Here is a 20246-nt window from a genome sequence, read left to right as displayed (position 1 = left end):
TACAGATAACTCTAATCCAACTATAAAGAAATTTACCACCCGAATGTGAAATGACTGCTTCTTAACTGCTTTACATCCTTCATCAAATAATGGCGGGTCCATACTCAAAACTTTACACAGCCACTTAAAAGTATGTAACTCGAAGATATGTCATCAAATGACCGATTGTAGTGCCGATTACGGAATTGTTTTAAATAAAGATGCAGAATATAAAATGTAGATGGAAACTATAAAACTTCCACTAGAGACTCCCGAGAACATAAAGATTCGGAAAAGGCTGACAACATATTTAGTTCTTCAAACTACAACCCACTCACACAGTGCAGTTACTGTTCCCAAAGAAAAACAGCTGAGGAAGGCCGGGGATTTGCAGCCAGAACAATGGTGGCGGAATCCCAACAACGACCTGGGTTTATATTGTTGGAAAGTACCCCAAGGTGCCTCACAGGAATGCAATTATACAAAAAACTGAGGCCCCCCCCGAGAAGTCGGTATGGGAGGGGGGGAACTAAACATTTGGTCAAATAACTAAGGGTATTAAAGGGAAAGAGGGAAGTAGAGGGTGTCGTGTTGGGTGTTCCGCTGTACAAGACGAACCAACATGGTTGTAGATGGTACAACTCAGTTTTATTACACTTAATAACAACATCTGTAAACTTATGACTGTGGTTCGTAATTTACCCGTTACCCTGTGGACCCAGCCCTAACACTATCTTAGAGAGGCACTCAGCACATGGTGTATGTCTGAGTGGCACGCTGTGAGTTCTATGCCCTGAGCTGTCTCCTGCTGAAAATGAGCGGGAACTGTGGTGTTCCCCGTTTCATAGTGCGTGTGCTCTCACTGGTGATTGGCTGTGATGTTGCGTGTGTATTGATTGGTCCGTTCATCTGTCCATCAGTGAGTATGTGTGTTTGCACCATGATATGTTTATCTGAATATCATGACAGAGGGGCAATAAGATTTCCGGAGTTTAGGACCTACACATTTGAAGACATGGTCAACAGTGATGGGATGACGGCAGTGGGGGATGGGCAGGAACTAACCGAGTCTTGGTCTTATGACTGCAGTTTCCAAAAAGACAAGTTTTCCAGGGCAGCTGAAAAAAGTATATCACAAAAATACAAATTGTGGAATCAGACAGCAGCATCTGCGGTGAGAAGTCAGTTTCATGCTTCAGGCAAACCTTCTCACAATGTGAAACATTGTTTTGTTTTTTAAAAAGTGGGATTAGTGGAGGGTGGGGAAGAATGAAAATCATGACAGTCTAATCACAGGGTTATTAGTGTTCTAAATGGCCCGCATTCTGCTTCAACAAAAAGCAGGGAAGTCCTAAAATACCATGTCAGTGACGAAATTTATTTAAAATTCTAAACAATGGACAGACGAATATGGTAAAAGACCCGCGCAGAAAAGAGTGAGAAAATTAGAAGAGAAAGTCAGCAAACACAGGGCACTAAACTGAAAACTGAAACGCTAGACAGTGAGTAAAAAGGAAATAAAATGCAGGCCAACATGAAAAGTAGACACCAGCTCTTGCCAGAACACCGTTTACACTGTTCCATAAAAGGGCTCTTGCTCAGAACTAAACATGTTTGCCTTCCCCAGATACTGACTGGCCTACTTCCCTCTCCACCATCGATGTAACCTTTGTTGCAAAGAAATGGAAAGATATAGCTAAGAACCAAAGCTAAAAAGTCACTGCTAAGATCATGGTGATGCAGAATGCCAAAGAGAGTGAGTTTGTGCTCTTCAACGGGCATTGAGTCAGATTGAAATGTGACACCAAATGTGGGAAGTCCAGAGTGAGCTTGGAAGGAAATAGTCAAGTCTAGAACTACACTTGCAGAAAGAATGGAGGCTACTTAACAAAGAATCAGCTAATCTAAGCGCCGTCTGTCCAATATAGAGAAGGCTCTTTTTAAATTTACGCTCTGACTCTCAGCTCACACTATTTTTAAATCTCCGCGCTGACTCTCAGCTCCTACTCTTTTTAAATCTCTGCTCGGACTCTCAGCTCCCGCTCTTTATAAATCTCTGCTCTGACTCTCTGCTCCTACTCTTTTTAAATCACTGCTCTGACCCTCAGCTCCCGCTCTTTTTAAATCTCCGCTCTGACTCTCAGCTCCTACTCTTTTTAAATCTCCCCTCTGACTCTCAGCTCCCTCTTTTTAAATTCCGGTCTGACGCTCAGCTACAGCTCTTTTTAAATCTCCGCTCTGACTCTCAGCTCCCGCTCTTTTTAAATCTCTGCTCTGACTCTCAGCTCCTGCTTTTTTTAAATCTGCGCACGACCCTCAGCTCCTGCTCTTTTTAAATCCCCGCTCTGACTCTCAGCTCCCGCTCCTTCTAAATCTCCGCTCCCGCTCTTTTTAAATCTCCGCTGACTCTCAGCTCCTACTCTTTTTAAATCTCCGGTCTGACTCTCAGCTCCCGCTCTTTTTAAATCTCCGCGCAGACTCTCAGCTCCCGCTCTTTTTAAATCTCCGCGCTGACTTTCAGCTGCCGCTCTTTTTAAATCTCCGCTCTGACTCTCAGCTCCCGCTCTTTATAAATCTCCGCTCCGACTCTCAGCTCCCGCTCTTTTTACATCTCCGCTCTGACTCTCAGCTCCCGCTCTTTTTAAATCCCCGCTCCGACTCGCAGCTCCTACTCTTTTATAATCTACGCTCGACGCTCAGCTCCTGCTCTTTTATAATCTACGCTCGACGCTCAGCTCCTACTCTTTATAAATCTCCGCTCCGACTCTCCGCTCTTTTAAAATCTCCGCTCTGACTCTCAGCTCCCGCTCTTTTATAATCTACGCTCGACGCTCAGCTCCTACTCTTTTTAAATCTCCGCTCTGACTCTCACCTCCAGCTCTTTTTAAATCTCCGCTCTGACTCTCAGCTCCCGCTCTTTTTAAATCTCCGCTCTGACTCTCAGCTGCTGCTCTTTTTAAATCTCCGCTCTCAGCTCCTACTCTTTTTAAATCTCTGCTCCGACTCTCTGCTCCCGCTCTTTTTAAATCTCGATTCTGACGCTCAGCTCCCGCTCTTTTTAAATCTCCCCTCTGACTCTCAGCTCCCGCTTTTTAAATCTCCGGTCTGACGCTCAGCTCCCGCTCTTTTTAAATCTCCGTTCTGACTTTCAGCTCCCGCTCTTTTTAAATCTCCGCTGACTCTCAGCTCCTGCTCTTTTTAAATCTCCGCTGACTCTCAGCTCCTTACTCTTTTAAAATCTCCGTTCTGACTTTCAGCTCCCGCTCTTTTTAAATCTCCGCTGACACTCAGCTCCTGCTCTTTTTAAATCTCCGCTGACTCTCAGCTCCCGCTCTTTTTAAATCTCCGCTCTGACTCTCAGCTCCTACTCTTTTTAAATCTCCGCTCGGACTCTCAGCTCCTGCTTTTTTAAAATCTCCGCTCGACCCTCAGCTCCTGCTCTTTTTAAAATCCCCGCTCTGACTCTCAGCTCCCGCTCTTTTTAAATCTCCGCTCTGACTCTCAGCTCCCACTCTTTTTAAATGTCCGCTCTGATTCTCAGCTCCCGCTCTTTTTAAATCTCCAGTGTGACTCTCAGCTCCCGCTCTTTTTAAATCTCCGCTGTGATTCGCTCCCGCTCTTTTATAATCTACGCTCGACGCTCAGCTCCTACTCTTTTTAAATCTCCGCTCTGACTCTCAGCTCCTACTCTTTTTAAATCTCTGCTCTTGGACTCTCGGTTCCCGCTCTTTTTAAATCTCTAGTGTGACTTTCAGCTCCCGCTCTTTTTAAATGTCCGCTCTGATTCTCAGCTCCCGCTCTTTTTAATTCTCCAGTGTGACTCTCAGCTCCCGCTCTTTTTAAATCTCAGCTCTGACTCTCAGCTCCCGCTCTTTTTAAATCTCCGCTCGCTCAGCTCCTACTGTTTTTAAATCTCCACTCTGACTCTCAGCTCCTACTCTTTTTAAATCCCCGCTCTGATTTTCAGCTCCCGCTCTTTTATAATCTACGCTCGACGCTCAGCTCCCGCTCTTATATAATCTACGCTCGACGCTCAGCTCCTACTCTTTATAAATCTCCGCTCCGACTCTCAGCTCCTACTCTTTTTAAATCTCTGCTCTTGGACACTCGGTTCCCGCTCTTTTTAAATCTCCAGTGTGACTCTCAGCTCCCGCTCTTTTTCAATGTCCGCTCTGACTCCCAGCTCCCGCACTTTTTAAATCTCCGCTCGCTCAGCTCCTACTCTTTTTAAATCTCCGCTCTGACTCTCAGCTCCTAGTCTTTTTAAATCCCCGCTCTGACTCTCAGCTCCTGCTCTTTTATAATCTACGTTCGACGTTCAGCTCCCGCTTTTATAACCTACGCTCGATGCTCAGCTCCTACTCTTTATAAATCTCCGCTCCGACTCTCAGCTCCCGCTCTTTTTAAATCTCCGCTCTGACTCACAGCTCCCGCTCTTTTCAAATCTCCGCGCTGACTCTCAGCTCCCGCTCTTTTTAAATCTCCGCTCTGACTCTCAGCTCCCGCTCTTTTATAATCTACGCTCGACGCTCAGCTCCTACTCTTTTTAAATCTCCGCTCTGACTCTCAGCTCCAGCTCTTTTTAAATCTCCGCTCTGACTCTTTGCTCCCGCTCTTTTTAAATCTCCGCTCTGACTCTCAGCTCCCGCTCCTTTTAAATCTCCGCTCTGACTTTCAGCTCCCGCTCTTTTTAAATCTCCGCTGACTCTCAGCTCCTACTCTTTTTAAATCTCCGCTCTGACTCTCAGCTCCCGCTCTTTTTAAATCTCCGCGCTGACTCTCAGCTCCCGCTCTTTTTAAATCTCCGCTCTGACTCTCAGCTCCCGCTCTTTTTAAATCTCCGCTCTGACTCTCAGTCCCGCTCTTTTTAAATCTCCGCTCTGACTCTCAGCTCCCGCTCTTTTTAAATCTCCGCTCTGACTCAGCTCCCGCTCTTTTATAATCTACGCTCGACGCTCAGCTCCTACTCTTTTTAAATCTCCGCTCTGACTCTCAGCTCCTACTCTTTTTAAATCTCCGCTCTGACTCTCAGCTCCTACTCGTTTTAAATCTCCGCTCTGACTCTCAGCTCCTACTCTTTTTAAATCTCCGCTCCGACTCTCAGCTCCCGCTCTTTTTAAATCTCCGCTGACTCTCAGCTCCTACTCTTTTTAAATCTCCGCTCCGACTCTCAGCTCCCGCTCTTTTTAAATCTCCATTCTGACGCTCAGCTCCCGCTCTTTTTAAATCTCCCCTCTGACTCTCAGCTCCCGCATTTATAAATCTCCGGTCTGATGCGCAGCTCCCGCTCTTTTTAAATCTCCGTTCTGAGTTTCAGCTCCCGCTCTTTTTAAATCTCCGCTGACTCTCAGCTCCTGCTCTTTTTAAATCTCCACTGACTCTCAGCTCCCGCTCTTTTTAAATCTCCGCTCTGACTCTCAGCTCCTGCTTTTTTAAAATCTCCGCTCGACCCTCAGCTGCTGCTCTTTTTAAATCCCCGCTCTGACTCTCAGCTCCCGCTCCTTTTAAATCTCCGCTCTGACTCTCAGCTCCCGCTCTTTTTAAATCTCCGCTGACTCTCAGCTCTTACTCTTTTTAAATCTCCGCTCTGACTCTCAGCTCCCGCTCTTTTTAAATCCCCGCTCTGACTCTCAGCTCCCGCTCTTTTTAAATCTCCGCTCTGACTCTCAGCTCCCACTCTTTTTAAATGTCCGCTCTGATTCTCAGCTCCCGCTCTTTTTAAATCTCCAGTGTGACTCTCAGCTCCCGCTCTTTTTAAATCTCCGCTGTGACTCAGCTCCCGCTCTTTTATAATCTACGCTCGACGCCCAGCTCCTACTCTTTTTAAATCTCCGCTCTGACTCTCAGCTCCTACTTTTTTTAAATCTCTGCTCTGACTCTCAGCTCCCGCTCTTTTTAAATCTCCTCTCGCTCAGCTCCTACTCTTCTTAAATCTCCGCTCTGACTCTCAGCTCCTACTCTTTTTAAATCCCCGCTCTGACTCTCAGCTCCCGCTCTTATATAATCTACGCTCGACGCTCAGCTCCTACTCTTTATAAATCTCCGCTCCGACTCTCAGCTCCTGCTCTTTTTAAATCTCCGCTCTGACTCTCAGCTCCCGCTCTTTTTAAATCTCCGCTCTGACTCGCAGCTCCCGCTCTTTTTAAATCTCCGCTCTGACTCTCAGCTCCTACTCTTTTTAAATGTCCGCTCTGACTCTCAGCTCCTACTCTTTTTAAATCTCCGCTCTGACTCTCAGCTCCCGCTCCTTTTAAATCTCCGCTCTGACTTTCAGCTCCCGCTCTTTTTAAATCTCCACTGACTCTCAGCTCCCGCTCTTTTTAAATCTCCGCGCTGACTCTCAGCTCCCGCTCTTTTTAAATCTCCGCTCGGACTCTCAGCTCCCGCTCTTTTTAAATCTCCGCTCTGACTCTCAGTCCCGCTCATTTTAAATCTCCGCTCTGACTTTCAGCTCCCGCTCTTTTTAAATCTCCGCTCTGACTCTCAGTCCCGCTCTTTTTAAATCTCCGCTCTGACTCTCAGCTCCCGCTCTTTTTAAATCTCCGCTCTGACTCAGCTCCCGCTCTTTTATAATCTACGCTCGACGCTCAGCTCCTACTCTTTTTAAATCTCCGCTCTGACTCTCAGCTCCTACTCTTTTTAAATCTCCGCTCTGACTCCCAGCTCCTACTCGTTTTAAATCTCCGCTCTGACTCTCAGCTCCTACTCTTTTTAAATCTCCGCTCCGACTCTCAGCTCCCGCTCTTTTTAAATCTCCGCTGACTCTCAGCTCCTACTCTTTTTAAATCTCCGCTCCGACTCTCAGTTCCCGCTCTTTTTAAATCTCCATTCTGACGCTCAGCTCCCGCTCTTTTTAAATCTCCCCTCTGACTCTCAGCTCCCGCATTTATAAATCTCCGGTCTGATGCGCAGCTCCCGCTCTTTTTAAATCTCCGTTCTGAGTTTCAGCTCCCGCTCTTTTTAAATCTCCGCTGACTCTCAGCTGCTGCTCTTTTTAAATCTCCACTGACTCTCAGCTCCCGCTCTTTTTAAATCTCCGCTCTGACTCTCAGCTCCTGCCTTTTTAAAATCTCCGCTCGACCCTCAGCTGCTGCTCTTTTTAAATCCCCGCTCTGACTCTCAGCTCCCGCTCCTTTTAAATCTCCGCTCTGACTCTCAGCTCCCGCTCTTTTTAAATCTCCGCTGACTCTCAGCTCTTACTCTTTTTAAATCTCCGCTCTGACTCTCAGCTCCCGCTCTTTTTAAATCCCCGCTCTGACTCTCAGCTCCCGCTCTTTTTAAATCTCCGCTCTGACTCTCAGCTCCCACTCTTTTTAAATGTCCGCTCTGATTCTCAGCTCCCGCTCTTTTTAAATCTCCGCTGTGACTCAGCTCCCGCTCTTTTATAATCTACGCTCGACGCCCAGCTCTTACTCTTTTTAAATCTCCGCTCTGACTCTCAGCTCCTACTCTTTTTAAATCTCTGCTCTGACTCTCAGCTCCCGCTCTTTTTAAATCTCCTCTCGCTCAGCTCCTACTCTTCTTAAATCTCCGCTCTGACTCTCAGCTCCTGCTCTTTTTAAATCTCCGCTCGCTCAGCTCCTATTCTTTTTAAATCTCCGCTCTGACTCGCAGCTCCCGCTCTTTTTAAATCTCCGCTCTGACTCTCAGCTCCTACTCTTTTTAAATGTCCGCTCTGACTCTCAGCTCCTACTCTTTTTAAATCTCCGCTCCGACTCTCAGCTCCCGCTCTTTTTAAAACTCCATTCTGACGCTCAGCTCCCGCTCTTTTTAAATCTCCGTCTGAGTTTCAGCTCCCGCTCTTTTTAAATCTCCGCTCTGACTCTCAGTTCCCGCTCTTTTTAAATCTCCGCTCTGACTCTCAGCTCCCGCTCTTTTTAAATGTCCACACTGATTCTCAGCTCCCGCTCTTTTTAAATCTCCAGTGTGACTCTCAGCTCCCGCTCTTTTTAAATCTCCGCTCTGACTCTCAGCTCCTGCTCTTTTTAAATCTCCGCTCGCTCAGCTCCTATTCTTTTTAAATCTCCGCTCTGACTCTCAGCTCCTACTCTTTTTAAATCCCCGCTCTGACTCTCAGCTCCCGCTCTTTTATAATCTACGCTCGACGCTCAGCTCCCGCTCTTTTTAAATCTCCGCTCGACGCTCAGCTCCTACTCTTCATAAATCTCCGCTCCGACTCTCAGCTCCTACTCTTTTTAAATCTCTGCTCTTGTACACTCGGTTCCCGCTCTTTTTAAATCTCCAGTGTGACTCTCAGCTCCAGCTCTTTTTAAATGTCCGTTCTTACTCTCAGCTCCTACTCTCTTTAAATCCCCGCTCTTTTATAATCTACGCTCGACGTTCAGCTCCCGCTCTTTTATAATCTACGCTCGACGCTGAGCTCCTCCTCTTTATAAATCTCCGCTCCGACTCTCAGCTCCCGCTTTTTTAAAATCTCCGCTCTGACTCACAGCTCCCGCTTTTTAAATCTCCGCGCTGACGCAGCTCCCGCTCTTTTCAAATCTCCGCGCTGACTCTCAGCTCCTGATCTTTTAAAATCTCCGCTCTGACTCTCAGCTCCCGTTCTTTTTAAATCTCCGCTCTGACTCTCAGCTCCCGCTCTTTTTAAATCTCCGCTCTGACTCTCAGCTCCCGCTCTTTTTAAATCTCCGCTCTGACTCTCAGCTCCCGCTCTTTCTAAATCTCTGCTCTGACTCTCAGCTCCTACTCTTTTAAAATCTCCGCTCCGACTCTCAGCTCCCGCTCTTTTAAATCTCTGCTCTGACTCTCAGCTTCCGCTCTTTTTACATCACTATACAGTGAATGGTAGAACCCTCAAGAGTATTGAAAGTCAAAGAGATCTAGGAGTACAGGTCCACAGGTCATTGAAAGGGGCAACACAGGTGGAGAAGGTAGTCAAGAAGGCATACGGCATGCTTGCCTTCATTGGCCGGGGCATTGAGTATAAGAATTGGCAAGTCATGTTGCAGCTGTATAGAACCTTAGTTAGGCCACACTTGGCGTATAGTGTTCAATTCTGGTCGCCACACTACCAGAAGGATGTGGAGGCTTTAGAGAGGGCGCAGAGGAGATTTACCAGAATGTTGCCTGGTCTGGAGGGCATAAGCTATGAGGAGCGATTGAATAAACTCGGTTTGTTCTCACTGGAACGAAGGAGGTTGAGGGGCGACCTGATAGAGGTATACAAAATGATGAGGGGCATAGACAGAGTGGATAGTCAGAGGCTTTTCCCCAGGGTAGAGGGGTCAATTACTAGGGGGCATAGGTTTAAGGTCAGGGGCAAGGTTTAGAGTAGATGTACGAGGCAAGTTTTTTTCGCAGTGGGTAGTGGGTGCCTGGAACTCACTACCGGAGGAGGTAGTGGAAGCAGGGACGATAGGGACATTTAAGGGGCATCTTGACAAATATATGAATAGGATGGGAATAGAAGGATACGGACCCAGGAAGTGTAGAAGATTGTAGCTTAGTCGGGCAGTATGGTCGGCACGGGCTTGGAGGGCCGAAGGGCCTGTTCCTGTGCTGTACATTTCTTTGTTCTTTGTTATCTCCGCTCTGACTCTCAGCTCCTGCTCTTTTTAAATCCCCGCTCCGACTCGCAGCTCCTACTCTTTTATAATCTACGCTCGACGCTCAGCTCCTACTCATTATAAATCTCCGCTCCGACTCTCAGCTCTTTTAAAATCTCCGCTCTGACTCACAGCTCATGCTTTTATAAATCTCCGCTCTGAATCTCAGCTCCCGCTCTTTTTAAATCTCCGCTCTGACTCTCAGCTCCTGCTCTTTTTAAATCACCGCTCTGACTCTCAGCTCCCGCTCATTTTAAATCTCCGCTCTGACTCGCAGCTCCCGCTCTTTTTAAATCTCCGCTCTCAGCTCCTACTCTTTTTAAATCTCCGCTCCGACTCTCAGCTCCTGCTCTTTTTAAATCTCCGCTCTCAGCTCCTACTCTTTTTAAATCTCCGCTCCGACTCTCAGCTCCCGCTCTTTTTAAGTCTCCGTTCTGACTTTCAGCTCCCGCTCTTTTTAAATCTCCACTGACTCTCTGCTCCTGCTCTTTTTAAATCCCCGCTCTGACTCTCAGCTCCCGCTCTTTTTAAATCTCCGCTCTGATTCTCAGCTCCCGCTCTTTTTAAATCTCCAGTGTGACTCTCAGCTCCCGCTCTTTTTAAATGTCCGCTCTGATTCTCAGCTCCCGCTCTTTTTAAATCTCTGCTCTGACTCTCAGCTCCCGCTCATTTTAAATCTCCGCTCGCTCAGCTCCTACTCTTTTTAAATCTCTGATCTGACTCTCAGCTCCTACTCTTTTTAAATCCCCGCTCTGACTCTCAGCTCCCGCTCTTTTATAATCTACGCTCGACACTCAGCTCCCGCTCTTTTATAATCTACGCTCGACGCTCAGCTCCTACTCTTTATAAATCTCCGCTCCTACTCTCAGCTCCCGCTCTTTTTAAATCTCCGCTCTGACTCACAGCTCATGCTTTTATAAATCTCCGCGCTGACTCTCAGCTCCAGCTCTTTTTAAATCTCCGCTCTGACTCTCAGCTCCCGCACTTTTTAAATATCCGCTCGCTCAGCTCCTACTCTTTTTAAATCTCCGCTCTGACTCTCAGCTCCTACTCTTTTTAAATCCCCGCTCTGACTCTCAGCTCCTGCTCTTTTATAATCTACGTTCGACGTTCAGCTCCCGCTTTTATAATCTACGCTCGATGCTCAGCTCCTACTCTTTATAAATCTCCGCTCCGACTCTCAGCTCCCGCTCTTTTTAAATCTCCGCTCTGACTCACAGCTCCCGCTCTTTTCAAATCTCCGCGCTGACTCTCAGCTCCCGCTCTTTTTAAATCTCCGCTCTGACTCTCAGCTCCCGCTCTTTTATAATCTACGCTCGACGCTCAGCTCCTACTCTTTTTAAATCTCCGCTCTGACTCTCAGCTCCAGCTCTTTTTAAATCTCCGCTCTGACTCTTTGCTCCCGCTCTTTTTAAATCTCCGCTCTGACTCTCAGCTCCCGCTCCTTTTAAATCTCCGCTCTGACTTTCAGCTCCCGCTCTTTTTAAATCTCCGCTGACTCTCAGCTCCTACTCTTTTTAAATCTCCGCTCTGACTCTCAGCTCCCGCTCTTTTTAAATCTCCGCGCTGACTCTCAGCTCCCGCTCTTTTTAAATCTCCGCTCTGACTCTCAGTCCCGCTCTTTTTAAATCTCCGCTCTGACTCTCAGCTCCCGCTCTTTTTAAATCTCCGCTCTGACTCAGCTCCCGCTCTTTTATCATCTACGCTCGACGCTCAGCTCCTACTCTTTTTAAATCTCCGCTCTGACTCTCAGCTCCTACTCTTTTTAAATCTCCGCTCTGACTCTCAGCTCCTACTCGTTTTAAATCTCCGCTCTGACTCTCAGCTCCTACTCTTTTTAAATCTCCGCTCCGACTCTCAGCTCCCGCTCTTTTTAAATCTCCGCTGACTCTCAGCTCCTACTCTTTTTAAATCTCCGCTCCGACTCTCAGCTCCCGCTCTTTTTAAATCTCCATTCTGACGCTCAGCTCCCGCTCTTTTTAAATCTCCCCTCTGACTCTCAGCTCCCGCATTTATAAATCTCCGGTCTGATGCGCAGCTCCCGCTCTTTTTAAATCTCCGTTCTGAGTTTCAGCTCCCGCTCTTTTTAAATCTCCGCTGACTCTCAGCTCCTGCTCTTTTTAAATCTCCACTGACTCTCAGCTCCCGATCTTTTTAAATCTCCGCTCTGACTCTCATGTCCTGCTTTTTTAAAATCTCCGCTCGACCCTCAGCTGCTGCTCTTTTTAAATCCCCGCTCTGACTCTCAGCTCCCGCTCCTTTTAAATCTCCGCTCTGACTCTCAGCTCCCGCTCTTTTTAAATCTCCGCTGACTCTCAGCTCTTACTCTTTTTAAATCACCGCTCTGACTCTCAGCTCCCGCTCTTTTTAAATCCCCGCTCTGACTCTCAGCTCCCGCTCTTTTTAAATCTCCGCTCTGACTCTCAGCTCCCACTCTTTTTAAATGTCCGCTCTGATTCTCAGCTCCCGCTCTTTTTAAATCTCCGCTCTAGATTCTCAGCTCCCGCTCTTTTTAAATGTCCGCTCTGATTCTCAGCTCCCGCTCTTTTTAAATCTCTGCTCTGACTCTCAGCTCCCGCTCATTTTAAATCTCCGCTCGCTCAGCTCCTACTCTTTTTAAATCTCTGATCTGACTCTCAGCTCCTACTCTTTTTAAATCCCCTCTCTGACTCTCAGCTCCCGCTCTTTTATAATCTACGCTCGACACTCAGCTCCCGCTCTTTTATAATCTACCCCTCGACGCTCAGCTCCTACTCTTTATAAATCTCCGCTCCTACTCTCAGCTCCCGCTCTTTTTAAATCTCCGATCTGACTCACAGCTCATGCTTTTATAAATCTCCGCGCTGACTCTCAGCTCCAGCTCTTTTTAAATCTCCGCTCTGACTCTCAGCTCCCACTCTTTTTAAATCTCCGCGCTGACTCTCAGCTCCCGCTCTTTTTAAATCTCCGCTCTGACTCTCAGCTCCCGCTCTTTTTAAATCTCCGCTTTGACTCGCAGCTCCCTTTCTTTTTAAATCTCCATTCTGACGCTCAGCTCCCGCTCTTTTTAAATCTCCCCTCTGACTCTCAGCGCCCGCTTTTTAAATCTCCGGTCTGACTCTCAGCTCCCGCTCTTTTATAATCTACGCTCGACGCTCAGCTCCCGCTCTTTTTAAATATCCGCTCTGACTCTCAGCTCCTACTCGTTTTAAATCTCCGCTCTGACTCTCAGCTCCTACTTTTTTTAAATCTCCGCTCCGACTCTCAGCTCCCGCTCTTTTTAAATCTCCGCTGACTCTCAGCTCCTACTCTTTTTAAATCTCCGCTCCGACTCTCAGCTCCCGCTCTTTTTAAATCTCCATTCTGACGCTCAGCTCCCGCTCTTTTTAAATCTCCCCTCTGACTCTCAGCTCCCGCTTTTTAAATCTCCGGTCTGACTCTCAGCTCCCGCTCTTTTATAATCTACGCTCGACGCTCAGCTCCCGCTCTTTTTAAATCTCCGCTCGACGCTCAGCTCCTACTCTTTATAAATCTCCGCTCCGACTCTCAGCTCCTACTCTTTTTAAATCTCTGCTCTTGGACACTCGGTTCCCGCTCTTTTTAAATCTCCAGTGTGACTCTCAGCTCCCGCTCTTTTTAAATGTCCGCTCTGACTCTCAGCTCCCACTCTTTTTAAATCTCCGCTCCTACTCTTTTTAAATCCCCGCTCTGACTCTCAGCTCCCGCTCTTTTATATTCTACGCTCGACGTTCAGCTCCCGCTCTTTTATAATCTACGCTCGACGCTCAGCTCCTACTCTTTATAAATCTCCGCTCCGACTCTCAGCTCCCGCTCTTTTTAAATCTCCGCTCTGACTCACAGCTCCCGCTTTTTAAATCTCCGCGCTGACTCAGCTCCCGCTCTTTTCAAATCTCCGCGCTGACTCTCAGCTCCTGCTCTTTTTAAATCTCCGCTCTGACTCTCAGCTCCCGCTCTTTTTAAATCTCCGCTCTGGCTCTCAGCTCCCGCTCTTTTATAATCTACGCTCGACGCTCAGCTCCTACTCTTTTTAAATCTCTGCTCTGACTCTCAGCTCCAGCTCTTTTTAAATCTCCGCTCTGACTCTCAGCTCCAGCTCTTTTTAAATCTCCGCTCTGACTCTCAGCTCCCGCTCTTTTTTAATCTCCGCTCTGACTCTCAGCTCCCGCTCTTTTATAATCTACGTTCGACGCTCAGCTCCTACTCTTTTTAAATCTCCGCTCTGACTCTCAGCTCCTACTCTTTTTAAATCTCTGCTCTGACTCTCAGCTCCCGCTCTTTTTAAATGTCCACACTGATTCTCAGCTCCCGCTCTTTTTAAATCTCCAGTGTGACTCTCAGCTGCCGCTCTTTTTAAATGTCCGCTCTGATTTTCAGCTCCCGCTCTTTTTAAATCTCCGCTCTGACTCTCTGCTCCCGCTCTTTTTAAATGTCCGTTCTGATTCTCAGCTGCCGCTCTTTTTAAATCTCCAGTGTGACTCACAGGTCCCGCTCTTTTTAAATCTCCGCTCTGACTCTCAGCACCCGCTCTTTTTAAATCTCAGCTCTCTCAGCTCCCGCTCTTTTTAAATCTCCGCGCTGACTCTCAGCTCCTGCTCTTTTTAAATCTCCGCTCTGACTCTCAGCTCCCGCTCTTTTTAAATCTCCGCTCTGGCTCTCAGCTCCCGCTCTTTTATAATCTACGCTCGACGCTCAGCTCCAACTCTTTTTAAATCTCCGCTCTGACTCTCAGCTCCAGCTCTTTTAAAATCTCCGCTCTGACTCTCAGCTCCAGCTCTTTTTAAATCTCCGCTCTGACTCTCAGCTCCCGCTCTTTTTAAATCTCCGCTCTGACCCTCAGCTCCTGCTCTTTTTAAATCCCCGCTCTGACTCTCAGCTCCCGCTCTTTTTAAATCTCCGCTCTGACTCTCAGCTCCCGCTCTTTTTAAATCTCCGCTCTGACTCTCAGCTCCCGCTCTTTTTAAATGTCCATTCTGATTCTCAGCTGCCGCTCTTTTTAAATCTCCAGTGTGACTCTCAGCTCCCGCTCTTTTTAAATCTCCGCTCTGACTCTCAGCACCCGCTCTTTTTAAATCTCCGCTCTCTCAGCTCCCGCTCTTTTTAAATCTCCGCTCTGATTCTCAGCTCCCGCTCTTTTTAAATCTCCAGTGTGACTCTCAGCTCCCGCTCTTTTTAAATCTCCGCTCTGACTCTCAGCTCCCGCTCTTTTTAAATCTCCGCGCTGACACTCAGCTCCCGCTCTTTTTAAATCTCTGCTCTGACTCTCAGCTCCCGCTCTTTTTAAATCTCCGCTCTGACTCTCAGCTCCCGCTCTTTTATAATCTACGCTCGACGCTCAGCTCCTACTGTTTTTAAATCTCCGCTCTGACTCAGCTCTCGCTCTTTTGTAATCTACGCTCGACGCTCAGCTCCTACTCTTTTTAAATCTCCGCACTGACTCTCAGCTCCGGCTCTTTTATAATCTACGCTCGACGCTCAGCTCCCGCTCTTTTTAAATCTCCACCCTGACTCAGCTCCCGCTCTTTTATAATCTACGCTCGACGCTCAGCTCCAACTCTTTTTAAATCTCCGCTCTGACTCTCAGCTCCAGCTCTTTTAAAATCTCCGCTCTGACTCTCAGCTCCAGCTCTTTTTAAATCTCCGCTCTGACTCTCAGCTCCCGCTCTTTTTAAATCTCCGCTCTGACCCTCAGCTCCTGCTCTTTTTAAATCCCCGCTCTGACTCTCAGCTCCCGCTCTTTTTAAATCTCCGCTCTGACTCTCAGCTCCCGCTCTTTTTAAATCTCCGCTCTGACTCTCAGCTCCCGCTCTTTTTAAATGTCCATTCTGATTCTCAGCTGCCGCTCTTTTTAAATCTCCAGTGTGACTCTCAGCTCCCGCTCTTTTTAAATCTCCGCTCTGACTCTCAGCACCCGCTCTTTTTAAATCTCCGCTCTCTCAGCTCCCGCTCTTTTTAAATCTCCGCTCTGATTCTCAGCTCCCGCTCTTTTTAAATCTCCAGTGTGACTCTCAGCTCCCGCTCTTTTTAAATCTCCGCTCTGACTCTCAGCTCCCGCTCTTTTTAAATCTCCGCGCTGACACTCAGCTCCCGCTCTTTTTAAATCTCTGCTCTGACTCTCAGCTCCCGCTCTTTTTAAATCTCCGCTCTGACTCTCAGCTCCCGCTCTTTTATAATCTACGCTCGACGCTCAGCTCCTACTGTTTTTAAATCTCCGCTCTGACTCAGCTCTCGCTCTTTTGTAATCTACGCTCGACGCTCAGCTCCTACTCTTTTTAAATCTCCGCACTGACTCTCAGCTCCGGCTCTTTTATAATCTACGCTCGACGCTCAGCTCCCGCTCTTTTTAAATCTCCACCCTGACTCAGCTCCCGCTCTTTTATAATCTACGCTCGACGCTCAGCTCCAACTCTTTTTAAATCTCCGCGCTGACTCTCAGCTCTGGCTCTTTTATAACTACGCTCAATGTTCAGCACATGGCTCTTTTATAGTCTACGCTCGACGCTCAGATCCTGCTCTTTTTAAATCTCCGCTCTGACTCCGCTCCCGCTCTTCTATAATCTACGCTCCATGCTCAGCTCCTACGCTTTTTAAATCTCTGCTCTTGGACTCTCGGTTCCCTCTCTTTTTAAATCTCCAGTGTGACTCTCAGCTCCCGCTCTTTTTAAATGTCCGCTCTGATTCTCAGCTCCGCTCTTTTTAAATCTCCAGTGTGACTCTCAGCTCCCGCTCTTTTTAAATGTCTGCTCTGATTCTCAGCTCCCGCTCTTTTTAAATCTCGGCTCTGACTCAGCTCCCGCTCTTTTATAATCTACGCTCGACTCTCAGCTCCTACTCTTTTTAAATCTCTGCTCTTGGACTCTCGGTTCCTGCTCTTTTTAAATCTCCGCTCTGACTCAGCTCCTGCTCTTTTATAATCCACGCTCGACACTCAGCTCCTACTCTTTTTAAATCTCCGCTCTTGGACTCTCGGTTCCCGCTCTTTTTAAATCTCCAGTGTGACTCTCAGCTCCAGCTCTTTTTAAATCTCCGCTCTGACTCTCAGCTCCCGCTCTTTTTAAATCTCCGCTCTGACTCTCAGCTCCCGCTCTTTTTAAATCTCCGCTCTGACTCTCAGCACCCGCTCTTTTTAAATCTCCGCTCTCTCAGCTCCCGCTCTTTTTAAATCTCCGCGCTGACTCTCAGCTCCTGCTCTTTTTAAATCTCCGCTCTGACTCTCAGCTCCAGCTCTTTTAAAATCTCCGCTCTGACTCTCAGCTCCAGCTCTTTTTAAATCTCCGCTCTGACTCTCAGCTCCCGCTCTTTTTAAATCTCCGCTCTGACCCTCAGCTCCTGCTCTTTTTAAATCCCCGCTCTGACTCTCAGCTCCCGCTCTTTTTAAATCTCCGCTCTGACTCTCAGCTCCCGCTCTTTTTAAATCTCCGCTCTGACTCTCAGCTCCCGCTCTTTTTAAATGTCCGTTCTGATTCTCAGCTGCCGCTCTTTTTAAATCTCCAGTGTGACTCTCAGCTCCCGCTCTTTTTAAATCTCCGCTCTGACTCTCAGCACCCGCTCTTTTTAAATCTCCGCTCTCTCAGCTCCCGCTCTTTTTAAATCTCCGCTCGGATTCTCAGCTCCCGCTCTTTTTAAATCTCCAGTGTGACTCTCAGCTCCCGCTCTTTTTAAATCTCCGCTCTGACTCTCAGCTCCCGCTCTTTTTAAATCTCCGCGCTGACTCTCAGCTCCCGCTCTTTTTAAATCTCTGCTCTGACTCTCAGCTCCCGCTCTTTTTAAATCTCCGCTCTGACTCTCAGCTCCCGCTCTTTTATAATCTACGCTCGATGCTCAGCTCCTACTGTTTTTAAATCTCCGCTCTGACTCAGCTCTCGCTCTTTTGTAATCTACGCTTGACGCTCAGCTCCAACTCTTTTTAAATCTCCGCGCTGACTCTCAGCTCTGGCTCTTTTATAACTACGCTCAATGTTCAGCTCTCGCTCTTTTATAATCTACGCTCGATGTTCAGCACACGGCTCTTTTATAATCTACGCTCGACGCTCAGATCCTGCTCTTTTTAAATCCCCGCTCTGACGCTCAGCTCCCGCACTTTTTAAATCTCCATTGCGACTCTCAGCTCCCGCTCTTTTTAAATCTCCGCTCTCGCTCTTTTTAAATCTCCATTGCAACTCTCAGCTCCCGCTCTTTTTAAATCTCCGCTCTGACTCTCAGCTCCCGCTCTTTTTAAATCTCCATTGCGACTCTCAGCTCCCGCTCTTTTTAAATCTCCGCTCTGACTCTCAGCTCCCGCTCTTTTTAAATCTCCATTGCGACTCTCAGCTCCCGCTCTTTTTAAATCTCCGCTCTGACTCTCAGCTCCCGCTCTTTTTAAATCTCCACTCTGACTCTCAGCTCCCGCTCTTTTTAAAGCTCCATTGCGACTCTCAGCTTCCGCTCTTTTTAAATCTCCGCTCTGACTCTCAGCTCCCGCTCTTTTTAAATCTCCGCGCTGACTCTCAGCTCCTACTCTTTTTAAATCTCCATTGTGACTCTCAGCTCCCGCTCTTTTTAAATCTCCGCTCTGATTCTCAGCTCCTGCTCTTTTTAAATCTCCGCTCTGACTCTCAGCTCCTGCTTTTTTAAAATCGCCATTGTGACTCTCAGCACCCACTCTTTTTAAATGTTCCTGACCTCTTCTAAAGGTTTCCTCCTGAGCTTGCATCATTCTCTAGCTTCTTTCCCTCTTTCCACATGCCCCCTCCAAGTCCATCTTGTCTTGAGACCCACTTCCTCTTCCCTCCGTTCTGTTCCCACTAGATTGCTGACCATCCAACTTCCCTTCCTGGCCCCGACCTTAGCTGATGGTTTCATCTCCCATGATACTATCCGCTCTTCAAATCTACTGTTATTACCTCTCTTCTGAAAAAAATGCTCGACTCTTTCATCTTTGCAAATTGCCACCTCATTTCCAACCTCCTTTCTCTCTTCAAAGTCCTCGAATACAGGGGCTGGTTTAGCACAGTGGGCTAAACAGTTGGCTTGTAATGCAGAACAATGCCAGCAGCACGGGTTCAATTCCCGTATTGGCTTCCCCGAACAGGTGCCGGAATGTGCTGACTAGGGTCTTTTCACAGTATCTTAATTGACGCCTACTTAGGACAATTAGCGATTATTATTATTAATATGCCATTGCCTTCCAAATCTGCAGCTCTTTCCTGGATCTCCCATTTTGATTCTCCCTAATCAGGTTTCGGCCAGAGCACTAAACAACTCTGGGTGGGATCTACCAGTCGTGATGCGCCCAAAATGCAGCGTGACATATCGCAACTGGTAGATGCCGGGAGATCCCACTTCCGGAATCTACCTGGCACGCCATGCCTCACGGGATCTGATGCGATCTCGCAATGTCACAATGTGAATCCCTCCCATTGTGGGCGGGATCACTTTCTGGCAAATCTGCATATTAGAGTGAGACAGCTAGTCTCACACTAATATGCGTTCCCGAGATCTAACTATGCCCTCCTCCAGTTCTGACCTAGTGTACCCCAATTTTAATCACTCCACCACTGGTGGTCATGTCTTCAGTCGGCATCGCCCTAAGCTCTGGAATTCTCTTCCCAAACCTCACCATCTCTTTCCTCCTTTTGAGATACCCCTCAAAACTTTTACCAAAGAGTTAGATGCTATCCATGGCATGGTGACAGACACGGAAACCCGGTCCCCAGAAGGGTTCAAAATTCCTAAGAGGGAAGTGTTGAATAAACTGTCGGTACTCAAAGTTGAAAAGGAACTGGGACCAGGTGAGGTGCACCAGGGATATTGAAGGAAGTGAGAATGGCAATTGCAGCAGCGCTGGCCATAATCTTCTCTAAATTGGGGAAAGTGCCAGTGGACTGGTGTATTGCAAATGTTACGTCGTATTTCAAGAAGGGTTGTAAGGATAGGGCTGATTTAGTACAGTGGGCTATACAGTTGGCTTGTAATCCAGAACAAGGCCAGTAGCGCGGGTTCAATTCCCGTACCGGCCTCCCCAAACAGGCGCCGGAATGTGGCGACTGGGGGCTTTTCACAGTAACTTCATTGACGCCTACTTATGACAATAAGCAATTATTATTAAGGATAGCGCCAACAATTACAGACCAATCAGCTTAACATCAGTGATGGTCACGATTCTAGGAACAATTATTTGGAACAGAATAGTCACATGGAAAAATGTGGATTGATTAGGAAGGGCAAAAATGGATTTCTAAGGGCAGCACGGTGGTGCAGTGGTTAGCATTGCTGCCTCATGGCGCTGAGGTCCCAGGTTCAAACCCGGCTCTGGGTCACTGTCCGTGTGGAGTTTGTACATTCGTCCCATGTTTGCGTGGGTTTCGCCCCCACAACCCAAAGATGTGCAGGGTAAGTGGACTGGCCACGCTAAATTGTCCCCTAATTGGAAAAAGTGAATTGGGTATCCTAAATTTATATTTAAAAAAAAATAGATTTCTAATGGGGAAATAGTGTTTAACTAACTTGGGAGTTTTTTGAGACGACATCAATAAAGGGTTAAATTGTCTGAATAATAGGAAACAGGTATTTTTCAGGCTGGTGTTCCCTAGGGGTCAGTCTTGGGGCCCTTGCTTAATGATCTAGATCTTGGTGTGTACGGTGCAATAAGTTTGCGGATGATACAAAACTTGGAAGTAAACTGAAGAGGACATTGTAGAACTTCAAAATGACAGAGGTTGGTGG

General features: G+C 47.3%; 1 protein-coding gene across 9 annotated transcripts in view; it reads right to left on the bottom strand.

Annotated features, from left to right (window-relative positions):
* Positions 1-20246, bottom strand: part of LOC140384757 (liprin-alpha-1-like) — a 227329-nt gene that overhangs the window by 18484 nt on the left and 188599 nt on the right. The window lies entirely within an intron of this gene.

Source organism: Scyliorhinus torazame, chromosome 10, assembly GCF_047496885.1.
Source record: "Scyliorhinus torazame isolate Kashiwa2021f chromosome 10, sScyTor2.1, whole genome shotgun sequence".
Lineage (NCBI taxonomy): Eukaryota > Metazoa > Chordata > Chondrichthyes > Carcharhiniformes > Scyliorhinidae > Scyliorhinus > Scyliorhinus torazame.
This window is presented reverse-complemented; position numbering and strand designations above follow the sequence as displayed.